Source organism: Hylobates moloch, unplaced genomic scaffold (assembly GCF_009828535.3).
Source record: "Hylobates moloch isolate HMO894 unplaced genomic scaffold, HMol_V3 SCAFFOLD_1, whole genome shotgun sequence".
NCBI lineage: Eukaryota > Metazoa > Chordata > Mammalia > Primates > Hylobatidae > Hylobates > Hylobates moloch.
The window spans coordinates 7,474,247-7,482,869 of NW_026652276.1; the positions used below are offsets into that span (position 1 = coordinate 7,474,247).

At 42.0% G+C, this 8,623-nt stretch overlaps 1 pseudogene; it reads right to left on the minus strand.

Moving 5' to 3' along the window:
• Positions 1–533: 533 nt before the first annotated feature.
• Positions 534–893, minus strand: LOC116809430 (small ribosomal subunit protein uS10-like; annotated as a pseudogene).
• Positions 894–8,623: the final 7,730 nt, after the last annotated feature.

Consider the following 8,623-nt stretch of genomic DNA (forward strand, 5'->3'; position numbering starts at 1 on the left):
GCTGAGGCAGGAGAATTGCTTGAACCTGGGAGGCAGAGGTTGCAGTGAGCCAAGATCGTGCCACTGCACTCCAGCCTGGGCGACAGAGCGAGACTCCGTCTCAAAAAAAAAAAAAAAAAAGAAATTGTTACTCATCAATGCGTGATGACTAAATAACATTCACACTTAATTTCTGGGCTTGGGTGAAGGGCCAAGAAGCACTGGACCTATTCAATGAACCTTAATTTCTGATTGTGAATAGGCACCATCTCAGCCTTATGAACAGGCTGCAATTAATCTGATGGAGAGATTCTTTCTTAGAAACATGACTAACTGGTGATTTTGGTATGATCCATGTTTTTTGGGCCACATGACTGTGGGGAAACCACAGGGTCAAGATAATAGTTGAATGGTCACACACAGTGGTCCTAGGGTTCTGCCTACACCTGCTATTCTGGGAACTCCATTTGCTCATTGTGGAAGTCTAACTATTTCTGTTCACTTTCTTTTTCTTTTTTTTAACAACCGATAATCAATTTATTAAACTAGTTGACTTAAGCAACTGTAATGTTGACTTCCACCTCAACTCCTGGCTCATTACTGATGGAAGTCATCTGCCTAACAATCTCAGAAGGACTGTGCAAGTCAATGAGTCGCTTGTGGATCCTCATCTGGAAACCATCCCATGTCTTAGAACCTTCACCACAAGGAGTTTTTCTTGTAGTGATTCTCAAAGTCTTGGTAGGCATTCCAACTGGTCCTTTCACTTTGAGATTCTTTTCCTTTGCTCCTTGAATCAAGTCAGCACACACCTTTTCCAGGGATTTTACATTGCAGCTTATTAGAGTGATTCAGATTGGGTGAATTGCCACCTCCGGCTCCACGGGTGTTTTTCTGGTATCCTTAAAAGCCATGGCTGCTGTGCGGCTTCCTGGCCGACTTGTACCTCGGCAAGAGCGAGCAGCGGTGAGTCAGGAGCAGGAGCGTGCGGATCAGCCACTATTTCAAGAGGGTTGTCTCAGCAGTGGTGGAGAACAACGTAGGCTCGGCGTCACCTACACCGGCCGTCTCCCTGCCTTCCTCCCGGGACCGGTGCTGTCAGCTGTCACTGGGGCAGAGCCTGGAAGCTGCTGTTGCTGCAGGGGGTCCCGGGGGTCGGCTGCTCTTTGCCAATGCCTACTGTGCCTGGGTTGAGGCTGCCAGTGCCTGGGCCTGAGACCTCCTGTAAGGCAATGTCCTCCATCCCTGCAGACTTCACAGACACCAGAGCAGGGCTCTGTGCCTCTGGGCCATGCGGCCACCCCTTAACAGGATAATGCCCTGTTGGGGGCTCTGGGGATTTCATGATCAATAAACTCAGTCCCTCCCTTAAGGGCCTAGCAGGATCAATTGGCGTAATCTGTGCTTTCACACAAACAAGCAGAGGGAGCACCCACTGGTTTGGGGGGTTCAAGGATCCCCAGGAGAGAGACTGAGCTGCGAACACTGGGCTCGAGTTGTCCAGGTGAAAGGTAGAAAGAGGAGCGCCCTGCTGCAGAGACGCAGGTGAGGCCGGTCCCTGTCCTGCACTCACCTCTCCTCAGGATGCAGGCCAAGTCCCAGGGGCAGGGCTCTGGCTGAGCTGAGGAGCGGACTGTGCTCAAAACAGCACTTTCCCTCTGGGCCCTGGACTAAGGGGTACTCCCTGGCTCTCCGGCCTTCCCTGCGGGCCCTTAGTCCGCTGTGCAAACAGCCCCATAGGGTTCTCCGCAGGAGCTCCTGGAACACCAGGTCCACTGCCTTGGGGGTTCCCCGGCTGAGTCCAGCCCTCTGCAGGTCCCCAGTGCCCCTCCCTCCAGAGTGCACTTGTAATACACACAGCACCGAGCCAGAACACCCAGGTAGGAAAGTCCTGTGCAAGGAGTTCTGGCTCGATATTTTTCTCAATGTAGACTTTGCGTCTTTATTAAAACATATTTTATCAACATCTTCCAATTTCACCATTTTCCCCCAGGCTTGCTTTTATGAGAGTAAAATCAGAAACACTCATACCCCGTGGCCTTCCTTGCACACTTGGTCTTCTCTGGCAGTGACCGGCATCATCATTAACCCTCTACACATGCCAGGAAATGGGACTGTCCTGGCATCCAGTTTCCACCTCCAGGGATCCCCACGGGCAACACTATTGTGATTTTGGTCCTGATAATTGGCGGGGATGGTCCGTGCTTTGCAGGTGTGTTGAACGGCTCCCCCAGCCTCTACCTACCAAGTGCCAGCAGCACTTCCCTCTGACTGTGACAACCAAAAAGTTCTCCAGAATCTGGAGGGTTCAGTCACCCCCAGTTGAGATGCACTGCATGATCTTTATCTTCTAGATCTGTTCACTTTTCTTTAATGCCACCTTCCCCACTCCATCAGGTGCCCTCGCTGGTGGCTCCATTTCCCGTCTCATCCCCTCTATATCTCATTTGCTATCCCTTCTGTAGCCATGTTCTTTTTTTTTTTTTTTTTTTTTTGAGATGGAGGCTTGCTCTGTCGCCCAGGCTGGAGTGCAGTGGCATGATCTCGGCTCACTGCAACCTCCGCCTCCCGGGTTCAAACCATTCTCCTGCCTCAGCCTCCAGAGTAGCTGGGACTACAGGCGTGTGCCACCACATCCAGCTAATTTTTTGTATTTTTTAGTAGAGACGGTGTTTCACCGTGTTAGGATGATATGTTCATTTTTCTAACATTGTCCGATCATGTCACCTTTTGCTTAAAATGTTTCAGTAGGTTCTCATTGCCCCTAAGTCAAAGGACCATATCATTTGCACAGACCCAAAACCCCATCTGGTGAGACACCACATTCCCCCAGCTTCGTCGTGCCCCCTGCCCTTCATGCTCATGGTCTTTGAGCATCAGGTGCTCTTGTTCTCAGGCTCTTCCTGCATGTGGAAGGCTCTCCTCTCTCCTGTTTATCATTTAATTTAGTTGACAGGATGGAGAATGTGACTTCATTCCCTAGCATCATCCTTATTCCTGCACTCTGCACCTAGGGCCTTTTTTTTTTCTTTTTTTGAGACACAGTCTCACTCTGTCACTCAGGCTGGAGTGTAGTGGCATGATCTTGGCTCACTGCAACCTGCACCTCCTGGGTTCAAGCGATTCTTCTGCCTCAGCCTCCCAAGTAGCTGGGATTATAGGCACTGACCACCACACCCAGCTAACTTTTGTTTTTTTTTTTTTTGTATTTTTAGTAGAGATGGGGTTTTACCATGTTGGTCAGGCTAGTCTCAAACTCCCGACCTCAAGCAATCCACCGGCCTTGGCCTCCCAAAGTGCTGGAATGACAGGCGTGAGCCACCACACCAGGCCTGCACCCAGGGCCTTTCTACCCCAGCATCGTTCACATTGTTGTGGGTGGAGGGGGAGGCAGAGAGAGAAGGCAGGATTCTCCAATGAAACATGCTTGGGAGCTGTTGAAGCATCATGCTGTGTGCAATGGCTCATGCCTGTAATCCCAGCTACTCAGGAGGCTGAGGTGGGATCATATGAGCCCAGGAATTCAAGACCAGTCTGGGCAACTTAGTGAGTCCCTGTCTATAAAAGAAAAAAAGTTCACCCAGGGTCGTTTCCAAACAAACGGCCTTTGTTTGCAAATCTTCACAGGTTAATTTGGTTTCAGTCCAGATACAAGTTTGGAAGAAGAGAAATGCTAATTTTGTCTGAATTGCTAAGAAGGAAGGAGTCTTCAAAGTCACAGACTGATGAAGTTACAAGTAACCAATGAGCAGAAGGTGGGCCCTTAAGGGGCAAGCAGGTTGCACCTGAAAGAGACACCCTACAAGACACACCTGAGCAGGCTCTGGGCTCCATGGTTGGAGTGATGGGGCACCTGGTGTCCCAGGTCGACCTGGTGCATTCAAGGACTTAATTATAATTTTTAATATTTTTCTTAAAACATATTGCTCCTTCATTGTATAACTACATATTTATGGCCCCAAATTTGAAAATAACACAAAATAGAAAGAAGCAAATTAAAATCACTTATAATTTTGCCTCACAGAGTATCTGTTGACAATTTGGTTCATTTCCTTTAAAAAAATAATAGGCATATATGCTCCATATTGTTCCATAGTCTGTTTTTGCACTTAAGCTTTCATTTCAGCATTTCCCATTGCCATTTCTGAGTCCTTGAAAACATGATTTTCATGAATGCACTGTCCCACCTTAAGGATGGAATTGAATGGTCTTGGGGCACTGAAATTGCGACAAAGATTTAGCGCTCTAGCATTCATAAGGAATTAAGCTCTTCTCCCTTGTCAGAATTGTTTAGGAATGTGTTTAAAGTTTTGCAAATTATTTTTGCTTTGTTTTGCTTACATTTTAGCTATAATTTGTAATTTAATTGCAAAGTTTATAAAACATCCTATACAATGAGGCCTTTTTTTGTAATACTAGATGTTCTTATGCTCTGTTTAATAGTCACTTTTGAAAATATTCTTTAGTTGCTTGAAAAGAAGGTACATTTTTTTGTTTTGTTTTGAGGCTCTAAATTTGTTTTTAGGTTATGCCCTAGTTGGCCATATTATTATCCAAATTTTCTATGCTTCTTAAAGTTTTCTATACATTCCTCGACTTGCAAAGGAAACCTTTTTTTCTATTAAAATTTCCTACCACAATTTTGTGTGTGTGTGAATGTCTTCTGAGATTTTAAACTGTACGTGCTTTAAATATGTCAATGCTGTATAATTTGGCACATAAAGATTCATGAATGTTGTAATTTCATCATGACTATATTTTTACTAACATGAAACAATCTTTTATTTTCTCTTGCACATTGTTTTGTCTGATGTCATGTTTTAAACTCCTGATTTATTTTACTTATGTATGTCTAATTTATCTTTGTTCATCTTTTAAAATAATCTATTTTGGGGCCAGACACAGTGTTCATACCTGTAATCCCAGCACTTTTGGGAGACCAAGGTGGGCAGATCACTTGAGGCCAGGAGTTTGAGACAAGCCTGGCCAACATGGTGAAACTATGTTTCTACTAAAAATACAAAAATTAGCCGGGCATAGTGGCATGAGCCTGTAATTCCAGATACTCGGGAGGCTGAGGTATGAGAATTGCTTGAACCTGGGAGGTGGAAGTTGCAGTGAGCCAAGATCATGCCACAGCACTCCAGACTCAGCGACAGACAGAGCGAGACTGTTTCAAAAAAAAAAAAAAAAAAAGAAAAGAAAAAAAATCTATTTTTTCCTTTTGTTTTCATTGAGTCTCAATGACACACACTTATATTTCTCTTTCAATCCAGACTTAGACTCTTAGAAAAGGAGACTTTAACTGTTTTGTTGTCTCAAAAAATATGTTTGCTGTGACTTTTGCCATTTTCTTTTTCTGCTCTGTATCTTTTTAATGGATGTTTGATTTTTCTGTTATTTTCTGTCTTTTGCTCTATAGACTACATTTTATTTTCTTTCTATAATTTGGAAGATATATATTCTATTTTTAATTGTACTAATATTATCCCTAAGTTATAAGATTCTTCACCATCTGTCCAAAACCTGACATCTCTTGACTGGCTTCATATCTGCTAAAATGATATCCCTAGACTGCATTTAGAATCACACTGTAGTCACCTAACACATTTGAGCTGGGCTATAGAAATGTCTAGCACCTGCCCCACGATCCCCTCACTGTTCACTCTGTTGCTGACAGAATTCTCTTTTCAGATCTTTAGCAGGAGGGAGGACCATTAGCCACATTTCTGGTGTTTATCAGTGTGGGGTCTCCTCTTGCCCCTTCTGCCTGGAAGAGAAAAGTATTTTAATGACCAAGGACCTCTGGTTGCTTCGCTTGTGGGGGTGCACTCTTTAAGAAATACAGATTAACAGGACTGTTGTGCTTGGGGTTAAAGAAGTGGCCCTCTTTGCCTTGGGATGCAACTCCATCTTGCTTGGAGTTTGGTACTCAGCTTCTCCTGGGCACTTGCGGGGTGCCTCTGTGATGGGCTTGGCTCCCTCTTTTCTGACCTTGGTGCTCTGCCTCAAAGCCGCATTGTGCATCAGCTAATGAGAGTTTCTCAATCTGTCCTCATCTGCACTGCTATTGGCAGAAATCCTTCCTAGACTGTGGCCAAGCATTAATTGGTATTCTTAGCTTCTGGTGCAGTTGCAATTTTGCAATTTTGCATGTGCCTTCAATGGTGTTTTAATGGGAGGATGGGAGAGGATGAATCAGGCAATCAGGCACCTGCTATGAGCCACCATATTAATCTGGGAGTCTGCAAGTTTGGCTCTGAATGACAGAAAGAGAACCATGGTGCTTTCAGTGTTATATAAAGCTCATGGCTCTCATTTCAGCTGATTCCATAGTCCAGGGTTTCCTAAATAATGCGTTGAAAAGAAAGAGATAATAAAACATGACAAATTTTTTTAAAAGTAGGGGAGAAAGAGGGATTCCGTGGTCAACCAAACGGGAGAAATCGTACACTCTACGCCTCTCGCACATTCAAATTAAAACCTGGTGTGTTCAAAACTAGAAGTGTCCTGCAGCAAAAAAAAAAAAAAAAAAAAAAAAAAAAAAAAAAAAAAAAAAAAAAAAAAAAAAAAAAAAAAAGAAAGAAAAAAGAAAAAGAAAACTGGTGTAACATTGTTTAGACTATCACATCTCAGTACTTGACTTTGAAGCCTTTTTGGTAGGGTCCCTGGGAATGTCTAACAGAATTGGTGTTTTTCCAAAGTACAGTGGGGGGATCAATGGTCAGTGTGGGCATAGGAGAGTCTGGGAAAGAGGGCAACTCTGCTCCTCCAGCCCCTGCCCAGGCTTCACCAAATCCTGGAGGTGCCAGAAAGACTAGCTAAGGACACACAGCTTGACCATTCTTTGATATTATTCACTTTACTTAGATCTTCAGAAAACAAAATGCCTGGGCCATATTTTTTTAACTTTCCATGGAGCCAATGCTACTGATTTATAATTAACGATGTATTTTTAAGCTTCATAGAGAATGAATTCAGGAAGCTTTTATTTACATGGCATCTCTATGTCTTATATAAAACAGCAAGCGAAGGTGATACTAGTGTTACTCAATATCCAAGAATAATCATTAGAGACACATTTCATCAGAAGTGTAGTTTTATGATGAATGCAGGTGAACGTGTCTGATTTTACTTTCTGGGTATCAGCTGTGTTTTGCTTTTAGATTTGGTTACCAGGAAACTCAGAAACAAATAGGGTATCCTGTTTCCAAGACACTTTCTCAATGCTACCTGGAAATATGAGCTTTCTTTGTTCATTTTGTATAATCTCTGCATTTTTAAGTCTTTAATTCTATGTTTCTTTCTTATTTCACTGAAAATTCCTTTAGAATTAAATAGGAGTTAGATTCTTGATCTTAATGTATTGAATGGACAGTTAAAGAGCAATTAGTGATAAACAACTTGATTCACAAAAAGGAAGTCAAGAAAACTTTAGCATTTCCCAGTACAAACAGTGAAAATACGTCCCTAGCAACTGAGGCATGAAACAACATCACAAACAGTAATGTTGACAGAGAAAAAGAATCCACTAAATCTAATTTTTCAGTGTCAGTAAAATCTTGAATTATCCTGAGACCCAAGATTATCCTGATATTATTTTCATAACTGCAGCCAGTTGTATTATTACTTTTTTTTCAGAAAATTTCAAACATACCCCAAAATTAAAAACTATAATACATATCAATGTGCCCATTACCCGTTTCAGCTTCAATGATTATCACCCTTTAAAAAATCTTGTCTCACATTGCCCTATTCTACATTTTAAAAAATTTTAAAGCAAATCTCAAGAATCATTTTTTATATGTATATATCTCTAACAGGTAAGGACTTTTCTTTTTAGCATAACAACCATGACATTATCACACCTTAAAAAGTTAACTTTTTTTTTTTTTTTTTTTTTTTTGAGATAGAGTTTTGCTCTTGTTGCCCAGGCTGGAGTGCAATGGCGCGATCTTAGCTTACTGCAACCTCTGCCTACTGTGTTCAAGCGATTCTTCTGCCTCAGCCTACCGAGTAGCTGGAATTACAGGTGCCCACGACCATACCCGGCTAATTTTTTAAATGTATTTTTAGTAGACATGGGGTTTCACCTTGTTTGCCAGGCTGGTCTCGAACTCCTGACTGCAGGTGATTCACCCACCTCGGTCTCTCAAAGTGCTAGGATTACAGGCATGAGCCACTGCAACTGGCCTATGATAATTTTTAATATTATTTTATAACTATTTCATAATCCAATGTCCCCAGTGTTCTCAAGAATCTCTTTTGATAGCTGGTATCTTCAAATCAGATTCCTCATAAGGTTTACAGCATTTTTTGTTGTTTAGAGATATTCTTAAGTATCATTCTACTATTTGGGATGAGAGGTATGTAAGGATGTAAAGGTATTTTTCTTAACTATAAAACTTGTTTGAAAATCCCACAGAATACACCATAAAATAGTTTCTCTTTTGTAATAAATATTTAAATTAAATACATAAATAAAAATCCTAACACTACCAAAAATTATTCACTGTCTTCATTTTCATAAGTAAACATAGTACCCACTAAATGTCATATTCTGCTCTTATTCCTTGATGTTATACCATTTCCATGTCGATAGATTCTTTAAAATTATTATTTTAAACAGATGCATATTATTTTT